Source organism: Artemia franciscana, chromosome 19 (assembly GCF_032884065.1).
Source record: "Artemia franciscana chromosome 19, ASM3288406v1, whole genome shotgun sequence".
Lineage (NCBI taxonomy): Eukaryota > Metazoa > Arthropoda > Branchiopoda > Anostraca > Artemiidae > Artemia > Artemia franciscana.
In genome coordinates, this window is record NC_088881.1 from 25050408 (window position 1) to 25071030 (window position 20623).

At 34.9% G+C, this 20623-nt stretch overlaps 2 long non-coding RNA genes across 2 annotated transcripts in view; one reads left to right on the forward strand and one right to left on the reverse strand.

The window, feature by feature from the left end:
* The window catches only part of LOC136039047 (uncharacterized), a 105949-nt gene extending 89732 nt beyond the window's left edge, over positions 1-16217 (forward strand). The window contains exon 3 of the long non-coding RNA XR_010620362.1: positions 15176-16217. This is a non-coding gene — a long non-coding RNA (uncharacterized LOC136039047). The remainder of the gene's footprint in view (positions 1-15175) is intronic.
* On the reverse strand, positions 12531-20094 carry LOC136039048 (uncharacterized). The gene is made up of 3 exons (XR_010620363.1): positions 19513-20094; positions 17733-18218; positions 12531-12765 (listed from the first exon to the last, which is right to left on the reverse strand). It is a non-coding gene; the product is annotated as an uncharacterized LOC136039048 (long non-coding RNA).
* Positions 20095-20623: the final 529 nt, after the last annotated feature.

Sequence of the window (20623 nt, forward strand, 5' to 3'; positions counted from 1 at the left end):
AAAAAAACTTTTCAAATTTATTTTTTCATTGTTTTTCATTAATAATGCTAGAAAATCCTGCGCTCCCTTCATGGAAATTTTCTTCCTCGATGACAAATTCCTCGATGGAAATTTCCCCCAACATATCCCCCTGTTGTCATACCCTCCCCCCAACCAAAATATCCCCCTGAAATCGTCTTTACACTTCCCAATAACCACTACTATATGTAAGCACTGGTCAAAGTTTGTAACTTGTAGCCCCTCCCACGGGGACTGTCGGGGAGTAAGTCGTCCCCAAAGACATAGTTATAAGGTCTTTCGACTCCGTTGAATATAATGGCTATCTCAGAATTTTGATCCGTTGACTTTGGGAGAATAATTAGTGTGGGAGGGGGTCTAGGTGCCCACCAATTTTGTTTGGTCACTTAAAAAGGCAATAGAACTTTTCATTAAAATTAGAATGACCCCTCTCGCAATATTCTAGGACCATTGGGTCGATACGGTCACCCCTGGGGAAAAAAACAAGTGCCATAACAAAAAAAAAAAAAAAAATAAATAAACACGCATCCGTGATCTGCGTTCTGGCCAAAAATACAAAATTCCACATTTTTTAGATAGGAGCTTGAAACTTCTACAATGTGGGTCTCTGATACGCTGAATCTGATGGTGTGATTTTCGTTAATATTCCATGACTCTTAGGTGGTGTTTCCCTCTATTTTCTTAAATAAGGCAAATTTTCTCAGGCTCGTAACTTTTGATGGGTAAGACAAACTTGATGAAACTCATATATTTAAAATCAGCAGTAAAATTGGATTCTTTTGATGTAGCTATTGGTAGCAATTATCCATTTTAGAGTTTTGATTACTATTGAGCCGGTCTGCTCCTTACTACAGTTCGTTACCACAAACTGTTTGATATTTGTATTTGCCACGGAGGCGACCGTTAGCAAAGCTAAACTTCTTTGTCGAGCAAAGCCAAATTAACGCGTTTCCTTACTAAAGCGAAATTTTGATTTGCCAGACACTCTAAATATTTCTCAGTTAAATTGCCACTGAAAATCGTGTCTTTCGGAAGTTTGATTTCATTGAATTCTTTTTTGAAAAGATTTCAATTTCCCAGGTCCAAGATGTAGTCTGCAAATGTTTCCTGTCCAGAATCGATCCAAACATTTTTTATTTAATATTTTGAAATATACCAAATATAATTTATTTATGAAAAATCAAGTGTTTTACTGCAGTTGTTTAAGAGTTAGACAGATAAGCACTGACGAAAACTATCTCCAACAATTAGAATAGACCTTCTAAATTCCAAGCTGTGATATACAATGGACTGACACAACTGATCCATGGCAGACATTGCACTTGTGACAAGCAACTATCCCTCTTGTGCTTGCCTAAACAAAAATTGGGGTTACTTTGGGGAAAAAGCTGTGCACTTATAAATAACAAAATCCAGCCTGCTAGTAACAAAATGCTTTTTGGACACGAACAAAATCTCGTTTGAACTAAGAATTTTCAATTAAATTTAATTTTCTGTGTCTTCAGTGAACGAATCATCTGTATCGTCAATGCCCTGCACTGTCATCTGTATCCGTAGCATACTCAAATTCAGCTGCTTCCCTCTTTTCATCTTCATCAGAGGAAAAATCATATTGGGGATGATTTTTGGGCGGTTCAGGAGCTCGCTTCACATCCAACGTAAAATCTTTGAACTGGTCAAGCCCAAGGTATGAATCAGACCGAACACATAGTGTGAGTTTATACAGTCCAGGCGTTACAGGTGCAGTAAATGCCATCAGAATTTCTTCTTTATCTACCAAATTTGTGACATGAAATGGAGCTGTTAGTATTGTCTGAGTTTTTTTATCAGTTAAGCACACCCACCAAAACTCTTGCTTATCCTCGGAAAAATAAGGACAATGGACAGAATGTGAACTTCTTGATTTTCGTTCTAATACTTTTTGCCGTTTATTGAAGGGATTTTGGAATTTATCCCAATCCTCATCATCTTTGGCACCTTCTTTGTTTTCAAAATCCTCATCTTGAGATATACGAGCATCTAAATTCCCAATATCATCTTCAATCTGAGAACCCACCTTATTACTTTGATTTTGCTTTGTTTGTTCTTTGGCCCGCACCTTTATCTCTGGAATTGTTACACTTTCTTTCTTGTCCTCTTTGTTTTCTTCAGAAGTCTGCTCCACGGGAAGCTTAATATAGATATTGCATCGACTTAACTTTTTGGAGGTCTTTTTTCCTGCTCCTCCTTTTATTGACTTTCTCTTTGGCTTCCAAATAGAAGTTTTCTTCTTGTCTTCTTCTTTGACTTCCTTAACTTCTTCCTTCATAATCTTAGGCTCATTTTGTGGCACACTAGTAATAATAGAATTGCCTTCCATATTCATCAACGAAGAAAATGACTTCCTTGACAAAATAACTGAGGCAGTAACAAGAGCGCCAGCTGTAATAACATTTGTTTCTTCATCATCGATAACTTCCACTTTAATTTGAATATTGACCAAAGGCATATTGCCAAGAACTTTACAAACATTGCAATACTGCTTTTCAGTTAAGCTTCGTAAACATTTTCTTTTATCATTTTCATCAAGTCGAACAAACTGCTCTAAAGTTTTGACATGATATTTAGAATTGATATATTTCAATATGTCTTCATCAATATGAGGCAGTTGAAGAAGTGGATTCTTGTGGTCCCAAAGAGCTTGGACAATCATAGGACACAATTTCATAGTGTTTTCTAATGAAAATAAATGTGGCATTCTGCTAATCTGTCCAGCATGAGCTAGCATCATCAGCTGGCTAAAACACACGCACATTTCTTGAATTAACGTAGGACATTTTCTGATGACTGCTATTCTATCTTTTTCCAATGTTTGGGGATTCAGAGAGAGACGAGACAAATGAGCATATATTAATGCTCTCGATTTCACTGAATAAGAAAAACAGAAGGGTCTCTCCTGATTCTTTTCATTCAATTGGGGTAAAATTTTGAACAACATATGTATTTCTTCGTTGTCACTGGGTCTTTCTTGAATCTCGGAATTTTCTTTGACATGAAATTCAAAAGATGCACCTAATATCATGATAACCCTTTTGAGTATCATGCTGGGTGTCTTATGGAAATAGTAGTAATACATCTGTGTAGTTTCTAGCAAAACCTCACCTGAATATTTAATCGATCGACTCCACCAATTCCACACGATAATAGGTAATACAATCATAATAATTAAGACGTAGACTAGTAAAACGAGCATTGAGTTTTCTTTTTTTACAATCCAAGAAGGTAAAGCTATTCCAAAGCTTACTGCACTTGAACCGTCAGGATCCCCATACTGTTCCCAATTTCTTTTTGCAGTTTCATCAGTTAGCACTTTATAAGCTTTTGTTAAATTCATAAATAAGATATCATCCCCAGTTTCTTTGTCAGGATGATATACCAGTGCTTTTGTCTTATAAGCTGTCTTAATTTCAGCATTTGAAGCTCCAATGTCTATACCAAGAATGTTATATGGATCAAAGTTATATTCATGGTCAAACTGCTGGGTTCTATAGGCAGCAAATATCATAAGTAGCCATCCAAAGATCAGCATACTTTGAATTACATACTGTCTAAAAATATTCTTAGGTTTTTTTTTCTTTGAGAATCCATCCTTTATTTTGCATCCATCACAGTTACATTCTTTGATTTTCTTCCCAGTATCTTTTGTCCTTCTTTGTGGCCGGAAAAGATAGGTGGTGGGTATGAGAACTACTGCTAGAAAAGAAAATAAAAAAAAGTAAAAAGTTGATCCGGATTCGTCATAATGAAATTTTTGAACCATATCAGTTTCTTTGCATCAGATACTTTACATTCTTGAGTCTATTGCCCGAGTTAAAATTTATTTTAGTTTTTTTTGCTAAATAAACTTTTACCTTTAGGGTTATATGTAATAAGAGATATCATTCCTGAATCACCTTCAAAAAGATATTTTTTATCAGTTGACAGTTTGTTTTTAATTTTGCTTTTTAGATATTCGTTCGCTATCCCCTCGACTTTTAGTTTTTGTTGGCTATGACGGAGTCATGACATGAACTTGCAGTGTTTCCGTCCAACTGTGCTAGTATACAATGAAAATAGTTTACAATTTTTCTGTTCAACAGCTGAACTTGATTACATTCTGATACATAAGATTAATTAATTAAATGAAATTAAATCCAACACTTGAATGATTGTTGAAAGTTGTGATTTGTCTTCTAAAACGATTTAAGTCATTTGATTTAATGGTCAATCAATTAAATATGTCTTTTGATATCAAGTTATAGGAGGTTTGGATAAGATAAGTGATATTACTCACTATTTTGCTTATAAAAAGTACTAAATATAGCGATTTCCTTTCAAACACACCCTTAAACAACAGTCTATGATGTTTCAGTGCCTTATTAATGACCATAAAAATTTATAAGAAAAGTTAGTACTGGAACTTTTTCGCACTGGAAGGGATCACCCCTTCCAGTGTGAAATCTTTTTTTTCTTGTTTCTCAGGAAAGGGACAATAATTTTCCGTTAGTAGTTTCTGGCTGAGAAATGGTGCTGTTTTGAGTTGGAAGTAACATTATATTTATGGGGTCTCTGGCTATTTCTCTAATTACCAAAAATATTTTTTCGCGACAAACTTTCCCTGGTAAAATCCATGGGATAATGGTTACCAGTCCTAAATCAGCTTTAAATGGAGGTTTTTCTTCACTTGACTGTTTATTTTTGATTTTAGATTAGTATGCGCCGGACCTTGATCCTCATCGTTTAATTTGGTGGTTGACTAATTAAGTACATCACTTGAATTAAGTGATGCTGAAATTCGTGAGATTAAATAAGATCAATTATATTAGTCAATTTTAATAGCCACAAAAAGTATTTCCTTTCTTATGAGCTTTTCCACATCTCTATGATGTTTCAGAGTCTTACTAGTGACGAAGAAAGAGGGAGATATAAAAAAAGACACAACACTGCTTTTTATGTAAATCCGTTTTATTGGCCAGAAAATCCCAGGATACCCATTTTCTAAAATATTTTTTACAAGTTCTGGTTTTGTTTTTTTTCATAACGTTTTTTAACTTCGAGAAGTTATTTCGTTACTTTTTTCTTTGTGATGTGATTTTTCTTCGAGATGTTTTTTCTTCAAGGTGTTTGTTTTTGTGACAGTTTTTCTTCAATATATTTTTTTAACTTCGAAACCGTTTTCTTCTTCGTGATGTTCTTTTCTTCGAAAAGTTTTTTTGTGACGTTTTTGTTTTACTAAAAAGTGAAGGAGTATGGGGCCCTGTCATATTCATACAACACCTTGTCTATCCATTTATTTTTCAAAACCAGAAAAAAATATTTTACGGGGATATGGATCATTTCGTCCTCGTAACGCGTATTGTACTAATAATCATGTTATGGCTAGGGTTTTAAAATAGTCCATGGACTAAATTTGAAATTTTAAGAATAACTTGTAGGGAGGGCAACTGAATCGTAATCTTTAACAAGTTACGCAAGATTACGTCATCTTTACATATAAAAGCTGGACCAAGGTCATAAGTTACGCAAGATTAGATCATAAGTACCCTCAACTTGAGGGAAACATTTGCATAAGTAAATAAAATAATTCCTATTACATAACATACAGGTGTACTATAGTAAACTTGTTTTGCTGGATTATAAAGGCCTCCCAGACCCATAACAAGTGACGCAAGATTAAGTCATCTATCTATCTTCTATATATATAAAAATAAGTTGTCTGTGGATGTGTCTGTCTGTCGGGTGACGTCATGTTTGTGTGTTGACTGACGTCATGAAGTTAGTTGTCGTCATTTTTGTTATGACGGTGACGTCATTAAAGATATTTAAGACATGCGTTCACATAGAAATCTAGCAATGTTTAACTTTAAAATGACTGATGAACTTACAATGGCAACAACCGAGGAAGATGCTCAAAGAGTCTATGCCAAAAAACTTGCTGCTGATAGAGAAAGTAAGAAAAAAAGCGTGCCGAGGAATCAAAAGAACAGCAAGGATACAGGCTTGAGGCTGATAGATAAAGAAAGAACAGAAAGCGTGCCGAGGATATAGAGCAGGGTCCCTTCTACCATTCTCAGGCGAGAATCATAAATTTTTACAATTGTACTTCATCAGTGATAGAAATTCTGAATTGAATGCACGTTGCAAAATTTCTCCCAAAGTTGAAAGGACAATCGTTTCCCAATTGCAACATCTTTTCCACAAAAATAATAATTTAGTGCGTCTGTTCAAAACAGCCATCGATTTGATGCCTACTGATACGCATAAAATTGTTATTTCCGCTGACAAAACGCCTCCTGGCCAACATGTGCGTAGATACAATGCTCCAACTATCGACGAAGTGGCAATCGTTATGGTCGGTGATCAGTTTTTACCTCGAGATATTATTCTTCATAAGCGAAACGCTCAGTTGTTAAGAATTGCTGAAACTCGTCGATGCTACGATGCCCTACAATATCCTATCATTTTTGGGGATGGAGCCGACGGCTATCACTTTAATATTAAATTGATGAATCCAGCCACTAACAAAGAAATGAATAAAAAATGCAGTGCAATGCATTATTATTCCTATAGACTAATGATTCGGCAGGATGAAGAAAATTATATTTTAAAATGCCGTCAATTGTTTCACAAATACGTCGTTGATATGTATGCTAAAATTGAATCAGAACGTTTGCTATATATCCGCCTGAATCAGACCAAGCTCTGCTCTGAACAATACATTCATTTGCGAGATGCAGTTGTAAATGACGGTAATACCATAAACGTGGGAAGATTAACAATTTTACCTTCGTCATATGCTGGCAGTCCCCGTCATATGCATGAATATGCTCAAGATGCTATTGCGTATGTTCGTCTCTATGGTCGTCCAGATTTATTTATTACATTTACATGTAATCAATCTTGGGACGAGATACAGCAGCTTTCACTTCAAGGACAATCGGCGGTTCATAGACATGACATTACGGCCCGTGTCTTCCGGCAAAAGTTGAAATCACTGATAAACTACATAGTAAAATTTGAAGTGTTTGGGTCAGTGCGATGCTGGATGTACTCAGTGGAATGGCAAAAACGAGGTTTGCCACACGCACATATACTAATCTGGCTACATAAAAAAATGACTTCGAACGAAATTGATGATGTGATTTCCGCTGAAATACCTGATGAAAATGTCGATAAGGGGTTACATTATATTATTGTCAAAAATATGATACATGGACCTTGTGGTGCACTGAACGAAAATTCACCATGCATGGCCAAAGGAAGGTGCACAAAGCAATATCCTCAACTTTTAGTATCCAACACAATTACTGGCAATGATGGTTACCCACAATATAGAAGAAGATCTACTGAAGATGGCGATAAAACAGCAATAATAATGAAGCGTAACGGTACCACCATCGAAGTAGATAACCAGTGGGTTGTTCCATATTCCCCGTTATTATCAAAAATATTTAATGCACACATAAACGTTGAATACTGTAACTCCGTAAAGGCAATCAAATACATATGTAAATACGTCAACAAAGGCAGTGACATGGCAGTTTTTGGCTTGCAGCCCGAAATCAAAGATATCGACGAAATCGTACAATATCAGGCTGGAAGATACATAAGCAGTAATGAAGCTGTTTGGCGAATTCTTTCATTTCCGATACATGAACGTAGTCCAGCTGTTGTTCACTTAGCGGTACATTTACAGAATGGTCAACGTGTTTATTTCTTGGAAATCAACGTGCAACAAAGAGCCCTGAATCCACCGGATACAAAGTTAACCGCTTTCTTTTCGCTTTGCAAAAATGATTCTTTTGCAAAAAACTGCTGTATAATGAAGTGCCTTCGTATTACACGTGGAATACTAAAAATAAAGTATTTGAACGTCGAAAACAGGGTAAGTCAGTCGACGGCCAACCTACCATCTTCAAAGATACCACGATAGGAAGACTCTACACCGTTCATCCCAATCAACATGAATGCTTCTTTCTACGCCTGCTTTTGGTGAATGTACCCGGTCCGACATCCTTTGAGTATTTGAGAACTGTAAACGGTACTATACATGACACTTACCGTAGTGCATGCCAAGCTCTGAATTTATTGGAAAATGACCAACACTGGGATAACTGCATCAATGACGCGTGCGAAACGTCAACTCCAAGTCAAATTCGTGCATTGTTTAGCATCATTTTAACAACTTGCTCTCCATCAGCTCCTACAGAGTTATGGGAAAAATATAAGTCAAAAATGTCCGAAGATATACTCCATCGAAAACAGTTAGAGACGTCAGATATGACTTTTGATATTACATCAGAAATTTATAACTACACTTTAGTTATTATAGAAGATTTGTGCGTACGTATGGCTAACAAACCTCTTCAGGATTTGGGAATGCCTTCACCTAACCGTATCGCTGCTGTTTCGACATGTGTAGAATTGGATCGTGAACAAAGTTACAGTACGAGTGATCTATTGTCGTATGTACAAAATAACATTTCCAAGTTAACGTCGGAACAAAAAGACGTTTATGATACGATAATGCATTGTGGCGATAACAACGTTGGAGAAATTTTCTTTTTGGATGCGCCAGGAGGTACTGGTAAAATGTTTGTGATAAAACTGATTCTGGCATCAATTCGATCAAAAAATGATATAGCGTTGGCAATTGCGTCGTCCGGAATAGCCGCAACATTGCTTCCTGGTGGAAGAACTGCTCATTCCGCTTTGAAATTGCCTCTGAATTTGCATTCTACAGAAACTCCCACGTGCAATATTTCCAAATCATCTGGGATGGGTAAAGTATTGCAGCAATGCAAACTTATTATTTGGGATGAGTGCACAATGGCACACAAAAAATCGCTCGAGGCTCTGGATCAATGCTTGAAAGATTTGCGAGGGAAGTCGAAACTCTTTGGCAGCACATTAATATTGCTCGCGGGAGATTTCAGGCAAACATTACCTATAATACCGAGATCAACCCCTGCAGACGAAATGAATGCTTGCCTGCAAATTATAATTTATGGGCACACGTAAAAACATTAAAATTAACTACAAATATGCGTGTCCGATTGCAAAACGATGACTCTGGTCAAACATTTTCAGATCAATTGCTGGCAATTGGAAACAGAAAGCTCCCAGTAGACTCAATTTCAGGACGTATACAACTACCTGCTGATTTCTGAAATTTAGTGACGTCCAAAAATGAATTGATTGAAAAAGTATTTCCGAATATTTTAAACAATTATAAAAATAATAAATGGCTAAGTGAAAGAGCGATTCTTGCACCCAAAAATATAGACGTCCACGAAATCAACAATATTGTTCTGACCAGGATTCGAGACCAGGCAGTCCTTTACAAGTCAGTTGACACAGTTTTGGAACCAAATGAAGCGGTTAATTATCCATCTGAATTTTTAAATTCCGAGGATCTGTCAGGGTTTCCACCACACGTGCTACAACTAAAAATAGGCGTACCAATAATACTTTTAAGAAATATCAACCCACCAAAGCCTTGCAATGGCACGCGACTTGCCGTAAAAAAAAACAATGGAAAACCTAATAGAGGCCACAATCTTGACAGGGCCTTTTGAGGGTGAGGCTGTTCTTATTCCTCGAATTCCCATGATTCCAACGGATCTGCCTTTTCAATTTAAAAGATTGCAATTCCCAATTCGATTAGCATTTGCAATCACCATTAACAAAGCTCAAGGTCAATCATTAGAAAAATGTGGTATAGATCTTAATACTGATTGTTTTTCCCATGGACAATTGTACGTTGCATGTTCGAGGGTCGGTAAACCTGACAATCTATTTATATGCAGCGACAATTTTACAGCGAAGAATGTTGTATATTCGCAAGTTTTACGCAGTTAATTTGTATTGTATCTATCTATCTATCTATCTATATAAAAACGAGTTGTGTGTATGCATGTTTGTTTGTTTGTAAAAAGAGCGTTTGCATATGACGTCATTATTAGTACATAAGGCTTTGTATATGCACAGACAATGGGAAAGCCAAGAATGTTGTATATTCGCAAGTTTTACGTAGTTTGAAACACATATATAAATCTATCTATATTCACAGGTGGGACACAGGGACACAACTACAATGGCGCGTAACTAATATGGCGCGTAACGGCTTACGCGCGCGGGGGGGGCTTGGGGGGGCGCGAAGTGCCCCACCAACAAGGTGTTGGGGTGGCCCGAAGCGCCACCCCAACACCTAATATTTAAATATAAATATTAGAACATGATCATTGATTTCTGTTGTTTTTAATATAATTTAAAGAACATTTGTATAACTACAAAACATTTGGTTTTTTGCCAAAATGAAAGACCTATATACTTTAAGAGGTGTGTTTTTGTTGTATTTTTATATAATCTAAAGAGCTTTTAGTCTAATTAAAATATGTTGGGTATTGTGCCGAAGTAAAAGAACTATCTACTTTAAGGTGAATTTTTTTCCTACGTAATTTAAAGAACATCTGTGAAACTAAAAAATATTTTGTATTATACCAAAATAAAAGAACTGTCTACTTTAAGAGGAGATTTTAATGTTATTTTAATTGTATATATTTTAATTGTTGTTATTTTAATATTTTGTATTAATGTTGTTAGAAATTTTTTTAAAGAACATCAAGAAGTTTTTTTTGTATCGAAACGAAAATAAGAACTACATACTTCAAGGGGCTCACTTTTTATGCAATTTAAAAAACATTAGCCCAATTAAAAAAAAAATATTGGGTATCATGCCAAATATAAAAAAATATATATTTGAATTTGAACCGATTTAATGATAGAACGGTCAATACAGTTTAAAAAACTTAATTTTCTTAATTCGTATACTACGAATAATAAAGTTCATGGACAGAATTTAAAAGTTTAGGAATAACTAACTAGTATGGAGAGCAAATGAGTCGTAAAATCTAACAAGCTACGCAAGATTACGTCATCTTCACATATAAACATTTGACCAAGATCTTTTTTTACAATCAGGACTTCCTCGCTTGACTATCGGACCCTGAACTCTCATACGTCACGCAATATTAAGTCATAAACACCTGCAGATTGAGGAAAACATCGCAGCTGTAAACAAAACAATTACCATTACGTAACGTGAAGGTGTACTTTTGTAAACCTGTTTTTCCTGGATTATACAGATCCCCCGAAACCAAAACAAGTCGAACAAGCTAAAAAAAACACCTTATTATGTAGGAAAACCTGCATTTTTGAAAAGTTTACAAAAAAAGTTTTTGGGATCGGGTTTCGAAGGGTTGATCAAGAACAATTTTTTTAAATCATTCATTTTATTCTAGATTATTCTGGTTCATTAGATTCTCGTTATCTATAAGAAAAAAAGAGCATTTTCATGCATTTATATACTGGAATACAATCTTCACTACCTAGCCATTCATCAAGAGTAGAAAAACACACACTGCTTTGAAGTGCTGGTCAATATTCCCCAGTCTTATCATTGTTACTTGATCACCACAATTTTTTTAAATCGTTCATTGCATTCTGGATTATTCTGGTTCAGCAGATGCTCGTTCTCTATAAAAAAAACAAAAACATTTTCATGCATTTATATACTGGCATAAGATTTTCTTTAACTAGCCATTCATCAAAAGTAAAAAAAACACGCATAGCATTTTCCTTTTATTGCCCAGTTTTGTCATTTTTATTTGATCACGAACAATTTTTTTTAATTGTCCATTGCAATCAGGATTATTCCGGTTCATTAAATGCTCGGTCTCTATAAGAAAAAAAGAAGAAGAATATTTCTATATTCTGGAATATACTGGTTCATTAGATGATCGTTCTCTATAAGAAAAAAAAGGAATCATGTTCATGCATTTATATGCTGGCATAAGATTTTCACTACCTAGCCATTCATCAGGAGTAGAAAAACACGCATCGTGTTTTCATCTGAGCTGCTGGTCAATCATTGTATTCTGGTCAATCATATGAGCTGCTGGTCAATCACTGCAATGATTGTAATCATTGCAGTTCATTGTATTCTGGAATATTCTGGTTCATTAGATGTTCGTTCTCTATAAGAAAAAAAAGAAACATTTTCATGCATTTATATGCTGGCATAAGATTTTTTTAACTAGCCATTCATCAAAAGTAAAAAAAAACACGCATAGTGTTTTCCTTTTATTGCCCAGTCTTGTCATTTTACTTGATCACGAACAATTTTTTTTTTAAATTGTTCATTGTATTCAGGATTATTCTGGTTCATTAAATGCTCGTCCTCGATAAGAAAAATAGAAGAAGAATATTTCTATATTCTGGAATATTCTAGTTCATTAGATGATCGTTCTCTATAAGAAAAAAAAGAATCATTTTCATGCATTTATATGCTGACATAAGATTTTCACTACCTAGCCATTCATCAACAGTAGAAAAAATACGCATCGAATTTTTTTTGGACTACTGGTCAATATTGCCCAGTCTTATCATTACTTGATCACGAACAATTTTGTTTAAATCATTCGTTGCATTCTGGATCAATCCTGTTCATTAGATACTCGTTATCTAAAAAAAAAGCATTTTCCTGCATTTATGTGCTGGCATAAAATTATCACTACCTAGCCTTTCATCAAGAGTAGAAAAAACATGCATCGTATTTTCCTTTGAAGTGCTGATCAATTGACCAACTTTCTGTATCTCATTTTCTACATTGTCGAGATGGCTGCTCATTGCATTCTGGATCAATCTGGTTCATTGGATGCTCATTATCTGTAAGAAAAAAAATTTCATGTATTTGTATGCTGCCATAAGATTATCACTATCTAGCCTTTCATAGAGTAGAAAAAAAAATTCGCTGCCCCCCCCTCCAAAAAAAATCTTCATTTTTGGAAGAAAAAAAATATCTTTCAAAACAAGATGCAATGTCCGCACGTAAATAAATAAAAACCTCCACAGCTCAGATGCGGGATGATATGTGCCAAAAGTTGCCGAAAGATGTGCTAAGAAATTGGCAAAAAGAACAGTCCTCAATAGGTCTTGGGAGAAACTAATAAAGTTTATAACAAAAAACCTTAAAATACAAACTAAAATAAGAATTTAAAAACTTACATTACATGTCAAATATCGTGTCTAAGAGATCAGACAGACATCTGATAATTCAACATAAACATCTTAGAAAATATATATACAGTCAAAGTTGAATATCCATTTATTTTAAATTAGGTGTAATAAAATTTGCGTTAACAACAAGCGAACTGATTAGAAAAGACATGGCTTGTAACAGTTATTATAGCTATGATTACAACTAAACATGGCCAGAATTAAGACAAGATTTTTAAGTCAGTTTTTTAACAAGCTAGGCAGTATTCATATTCCTAGCCGTCCAAGGAAGAAAATATCAAAGTTGAAAGCAAAGTACTAAATTCCTTTCAATAAGTTGAAATTCCTTTCAATAAGTTTCAATAAGTTGAAATTCCTTTCAATAATTGAAAAAATATCAAAGTTGAAAGCAAAGTACTAAATTGATTTTTGAATCAATGCATGTTTTGATTTTGGCTCTCTGCAGAGGAATAATTAACAGGAAATTTGCAAGTTTTTTTTTGGCTAAATGGCTTTCCCATAGTTTTGATCGAATGATTTTGCGAATAAAGGGAACGGGGGAGGAAGCGTAGTTGCCCTACGATTTTTTGGTTAGTTAAAAAGGGAACTAGAGCTTTTAATTTTTTACGAATGTTTTTATTAGTAAAAGATAAACGTAACTTATAAATTAGCTTACGTAACGAACTTCTGTAATCTCATGTTTTTATTACATATTTTAGGGGTTCACCACCTCATCAGTACCTCACTCTTTACACTAAAGATTAAATTTTGTCCCAATTCATTGGGACATTCCTAGCCGTCCAAGGAAGAAAATATCAAAGTTGAAAGCAAAGTACTAAATTCCTTTCAATAAGTTCTAAATTTTAAATAAAAGTAATAAATCTTAAATCAGGTATTTCTGGCTAAAATTTTTTGATGTAAAAATAATAATAATAATAATAAAAGAAAAATCTTAATAATAATAATAAGAGACTGACATACTGAATGGATAGGAGCAAACTTATAGGCTATTTACAGTCTTACATTCAAAAATAAAAAAAACTTAATTCACGGTCAAAAAAAATATACCCCTCAAAATTTACACTGCTTTCCCGAGTACCTAAAACAAATTTCTGACTCAGATGACGAGTCTACTGACTCGGATGACGAGTCTACTGACTCGGAGAATGAATTATATCAAGATGAGGAAAAGCTGAATGAGCCAAGTATTTTAACAGTATTTCAATGTTATGATTTATCAGTTTTTGTGTGCATATTACGTAATTAAGCAACTATCACGAGGAAGCAAATTGTTTCGTTTGACGTTTTTGCATGCAATCAATCTCTGGGACTAGCCAATACAATCAATGCGGAAACTGCATATGTTAATTATTTGAGAATTGCCTTTTCTTAGTCGGAGGATTTCCTTCCCTTACTTAAAACCGTTGACTATATGTGTGCTATTACGACTTAATTTACCAAAACATTAAATTGATTTCACTGGCTTCAGCTATAAATAGAATATAATTCAGCTCAGAAATAAAGAAAAGCATAGCTTAAAGATATCTTCTCTTATATATATAATTTCCCCCCCCCCCAACAGGGGGTTACATATATACCCCCCCTCCCCCGCCCAACGGGATATACTTGCCTCTACCCATAGAAAATAGAAACTTTTTTTTGCTGGGGAGGGAGAACTTTTTTAGAGAACCCATCAAAAATTAGTTTATATTCAGTTTTGCTACATTTTTACGAGTCGGACAAACATTACACGGGGGGGGGTCAATATGACCCTTTTTTGACATGTTAATTTTAAAGAATGGGAAAACAAACCCAAACTGTACTTTTTGCGTACCATAGGGTATTTTATGAATGCCTTATTAAGTCAAATTTATAAAAGTAATTAAATATGAAAATCATTTTGTACTTTAATTTGAATCTAATACCAGTTGGAATTTTTCCAGCTCGGTTTCAGAACAATAGGCTCTTCTTCATAACAATGGCGAAATCAAAAAATTCAGAAATAATATCTTCTCGGTTTCATAATCATTGTTTATCCGTTGCTTCAAAATACTTCCTAATAATTTTTTTCCCTTTTTAGATAAGAGTTTCAACCATATCGAGATGAAATGTACCAAAGGTAGCAGGATATGAAGAAATAGTCACAGAGAGAATGTAGGATTATTATTTTAAAACTCATTTTAGACTTCATAGAAGTACTTTTGATCTTCTCTTAGGAAAAATTAACATAAACCTACAGAATCAGACAAGACCAACATCACCAGACAAGATGCTCCTCATAACTCTATGGATTCTGGCAACGCCAGAGTTCTACAGGTCCGTTGGATGTCGCTTCAGTCTGTGTAAGTCAACAGTGTTCCAAATCATAAGAAGAACAATTGACGCCATTTACGAAATGACATCAACAACAATAAAGTGGCCAGGGGCTACAGAAAAACAAAACATAATTTCTGCCAATAGTTCTACTGCTGGCTTTCCAGGGGCTCTTGGTGCTATAGATGGAACCCACATCCTAATCAGAACCCCTCAACATTCTTCGGGAACATATATCAACAGAAAGGAGTTTCACTCTCTCCAATTGCAGGTTGTGTGCCAACATAACCTGAAATTTACTGACTGTTATGTAGGGCAGCCAGGGTCCATGCAAGATGCCCGTGTTTTTCGGCATTCAGAAATTTGTACTGAGCTACAAAATAGTACTTTATTTTTTCCCGAGGATAGCCATTTAATCGGCGATGCAGCGTACCCGCTTTCTGATCGGTTAATAACACCATATAGAGATACAGGTAACCTAACCAGATATCAGGTTAGGTACAACTTTAAACTGTCTTCTACAACAATGTCTGTTGAAAGGGCGATTGAAATGTAAAAGGGTGGTTTTAGAAGACTTAAGTTTTTTTATTCCCCTGACCTTGCATTTATTTGCAAATCAGTAATTGCAGCATGTACCTTGCATAATTTTTGCATTGACAAGAATGATCTCCATTTTGAAAATTCAGAAGAGCTGAGCTCAGGTGGAGCTGCTACAATTAATTCAGAAGATAACATCTATAATTCTACAGTCACTGCCAGAGCAAAAAGGGACCGCATTGCAAGACTTTTATAATTATTAAAATAAATAGTTACCGTTTTTTACTTATTAGTAGGTTACTTTCTATGTTTAAACATGTGGTAGCATAATTAATTGTATCACAATCATCCTGTGGTGACGCAGTGGGTTTAACCTTAGCTTGGTAATACGGGACCCAGGGATCAAATCATGCTGCAGCAATGCACTGCAGGGCCGACGCAGGAACCTCAATAGTCAAAAAGCGTCGTTAATCTGATACAATACAATTGTATCACAATCTAATATTAATCAAGAATAAAGTGGAATTTTCTCTTGAAATTTATTTGAAGATAATTACTTTCATAATAACAGCGTAGACCTGAAATATTCCCAGAAATCATAAGGAACAAGATATCAATTTCCCGTTTTCGACGCGTTACCCTGTGAGGTATATCCCTCTCAAACTAAAAAAAAAACAAAAAAAGACAGAGAACCTTATTGTAGAAGTTTAAGTGCCTTTTAAGTTTTTAATTAGGAAACCTACGGACATATTTCGCGAGGAACTTTTCTCCAGGGGAGGGGGGGTGAAGGGATTGTCTATAGGATTTTCAGTGGGAAGAAAATGTTTGGGAATAATTCCTTTCAATGAAATTAAATTGTCGGGCAATAATTTTTTAATCGGAAAAATTAGAAAAGTAAGGTGTTTTTAACGTACGAACGGGTGATCGGATCTTAATGAAATTTGATGTTTGGAAGGATATCGTGTCTCAGAGCAATTATTTTAAGTTCCAACCGGCATTAAGCCTCTGATTTTCCTTTGAAATCAATGTATTGGTTCTTAGAATTTTGCTAGAGCTAATATCATATGAGCTCTTGGCCTCGTCAAAAGTGCCATATGAGCTTTTAACTCTTGTTTATTTATAATAATAGCAAATTTTGTTTGTTTTACACTTCGAAGATAAGAAAAACTACTCATAGAATTTGACAACGCTTTTGCCCATGAAACTTAAACAATTAGAATGTGTTTGTTCCCAAAAGCCAACTATGCTTTCAAGCAAAATCTAAACCCTATTAAACTTTTTGGTGTCTTTTTTTGCCACCTGCTACTGCCAAAAATTGCAGATTCACATGAAATTCTTTTCAACAAAAATTGAATTGCGATTTTTTTTTTTTTTTTTTTAACATACATATGGTGCGTAAATTCCTTTTTTTTCAATTTCCTTAGCTTTTCTCAACTAAAAAAAAAATAATAAAATTCTCAAATTTGGAAAACCATAATTTTTGTAGGGGCTTATTTTCTTTGGGGAGGAGGATAAATGCCTAGAACCAACCCTCATAGGCATGTCAAAACATAATAACGACACTTTTTCCCCTTGTGAGAAAGAAATACTGGAAAAAGGGAACATTACAAATTTAATTAAGAAAAAAGTAAATTCAAATAAAAGTTAAATTTAAGAAATCAATAATTATTCATTTTTTTTTTAATATTTTTTTCACTGTTTTTAATGCTTCTTTTTTCACTTCAAGTAATTCACACTTTACTTTCATTTTTTCTTGATGAACTTTCATTTTTTCTTGATGAACTTACCGTTCAAATCGTAATCGTTCCTCATGCCGTAAATTGGCATCATTACTGAGTTGTTGAAATCCTTCTGGGTTGCTAAAACATCGCCGTTTTTTTGGCCCTCTTAGGCTCTGTATCTTTACTACCTACACTTGCTTCTGGCACTGAACTTGATTGTGATGCAAAGTTAGCAGGGGTTCTCAAACTCCCCCTATTCAGTGCCCTCTGGCTTAGGGGCCATCAACCCTTTCATTAATTCAAAATACTCCCAGGTTACTTTCCCTACTCCACTCCTTCCTGCCTTGTCTTTTTGATCCCTGTACTGCCTTTTCAGGTTTTTCACTTTTGTTTGGCATTGTGATGAAGAGTAATGTATTCCATCTTCTAAGAAAGAAGCAGAGACACTACTCCAGAAGACAGAATTCACTGGTTTCGATGCTTCCTCCTGCTCTGGATAAAGGGCAACCAGTGTCTGAATATACTGCCTTGACCAAGGCTCTTTATCATTAGCTGCAAAAATAAGAATGTTCAAAAATAGACATTCATGGGAAAATCAGGAGGTTGTAAAGTCAGCAGTGGCCCAAATTAGGGACTTAGGGACCTTCCTAACACCGAAAAAGAGACCCGATTGGGATGGCATTTAAGTAACCAGGTTAGTAAACCAAAGAACAGTACCCGTCAGGATCTTCCGGTTAGTATAGCAGAAACCATAATTGAACAATCCTTGAAAGTTCATGGAAAAATCTAAACTCCGTTGTACCAACTAACTTGCTTATTCAAGTAGTTGATAAAGACTGCTTTGTCACTGCTCTCCTAAAATTCTACCATATTATATTCTTTTTACCATAGCTGAGACTCAAGCAGTCCTATACCTTTTACTGTACAAGCTGATCAAACTGTCCAATAGTGACCATGTCATGAAGCTACTGAAAAACTTATGTTTGCTGGTACCTGTATACCATACAGTTAATCTTTAAATTACCTTCCTAGTACCACAAAATGCAATAGTACGAGGTATATTAAAAAAATTACGTAAAATGTTTGTCACCAAGGCATTGGTAACCGGTTTCTATGACTGTGAAGGAGATTTACATGTGGACTTTTTAGAGGGTTGAGGGGATGTCTAGATTTCCCTAAAAATAGTATAAAAGGAAGGAAGCATCGCCTAAAGAAGTTATTTGACACTGAAGAAGGTTATATTGAAAATATATTGTAATTATGGAAATTATTGTATGCAGAAAGATCCATTGTAATTGAAAAATCAAAAAACAGTTACAAAATTCGCCTTATTTTTTTAATACCCTTACACTATCAGAAATGTGAACCACATTTATATGGAACTAGCTGAGTATTCCTGGAAAACGTCAAGTTTACGAAAAAAAATTTTATAATCCATACTTTAGAAAACAATGCACAATAGGCAAAGAGAACTAGCTGATTTTTCTAACACTGGAATCTTTAAGTTAGATTCAAGTTATCTTTAAATTAGACATCCAGAACTGCATTTTTCCCATCATTTACTTCCCACATTCACAATTTGAAAACCCCAGGCCAAATATTCGGATTTTTCTTCACCAAGTCTTATAAACAGAAAAACACTTAACATCAAAACAAAGTATAACAAACTTTAACAACAAAATTTTTAATTATTGTCTATTAGGGTTTATAGCACTTGAATACAACATTGCGTTTTATAGGTAAAACTTAAATACTTTTCTTAATTACCCAAGCAAATTAAAGGAATTTGCTACAAGAATGATGGTTATATTCCAATATTGCTTTCAAATAGAGGAAATCCCCTTACCAAACTAGTGGGCGAAGTGAGTCTGCTTGAGAATTGTTCTGGATACAAGTTCACCTTCAAATAGCAGCAAAAACTGCATTGAGTATGCTCAAGACTATCTTCTACCAACTGCAACATTTAAGAAGCATCTGGCAAGTTATCAACCACTCAAAGTCTATTAAGATACTCCGAAAATAAATGTTAGAATGGCATACCGTTCCATTTTTAGTTTCTATTAATATTTTCTGTTGTTGCATGCTCAAGCTTTTTCTATTCTGTTGTTACTTCTAGTAAAAGGGCAGGAAACAAAAATGCCTGGAAGCTTCTGGCATTCAACACAAAGCTCATTAAGAAAGCGCTTAAGTGTGAATCAAAACAGATGAGGTTTCACTGTGCTTGTCCGAAATCCAACAAAGATATGACTCGAACCCCTCAAAAATGGGACAAAATTCTGACATCCAAGAATGAGGCTTCTCGTTTCCTCAAAATTTATTTACTTGTGTCCTTGCTCTTTTCTGTGGGAACAAGTCCAGATTGACTATCCCCTCTTAATTTATCACTTGGGAAACACTTGTACAAGCCCTCTCTCCTCTCTATTTAACATATAGGGTGTGTTCCAGGGACTTACTGTAGTAACCGAATGGTTACTATTTCCGTTCCTGGCGGGAAAATGGTTACTGCCCAACCCGCTGGGAACGAGAATAGTTACTGCCGGCAGTAACCGCAGTAAGTGATTTTCTTACCGTGCTCAAAAGAATGGTTAGCGCAGTAAGTACATAATTCACCTTCTTCAACACAAATCTCATTCAACAAAAAATAAATATGGACAAGAATGAAGTAATGGAATATTAAGTTATTTGCTTGGAAGAAGGTGGGACAGTGATTTTGCAAAAGAAAGAGGGGTCTGAGCCAGGTTAGTAAATCACCATATTTTAGGATCAACATTAAAGGACACCCTGAGTAGTAGGCTATCTATTAGCAAGTAGGTTAAATCAATGAAAAACTTATTATTTAATTTAAAGATTTCCATGTTTTCTGGCATATCCAGGCATAATTATTACGTTAAATTGCCATTTGGAATCATTCTAAGGATTGACTTCTTCCAGGTAACATTGAGGCTCCATTAAATTGC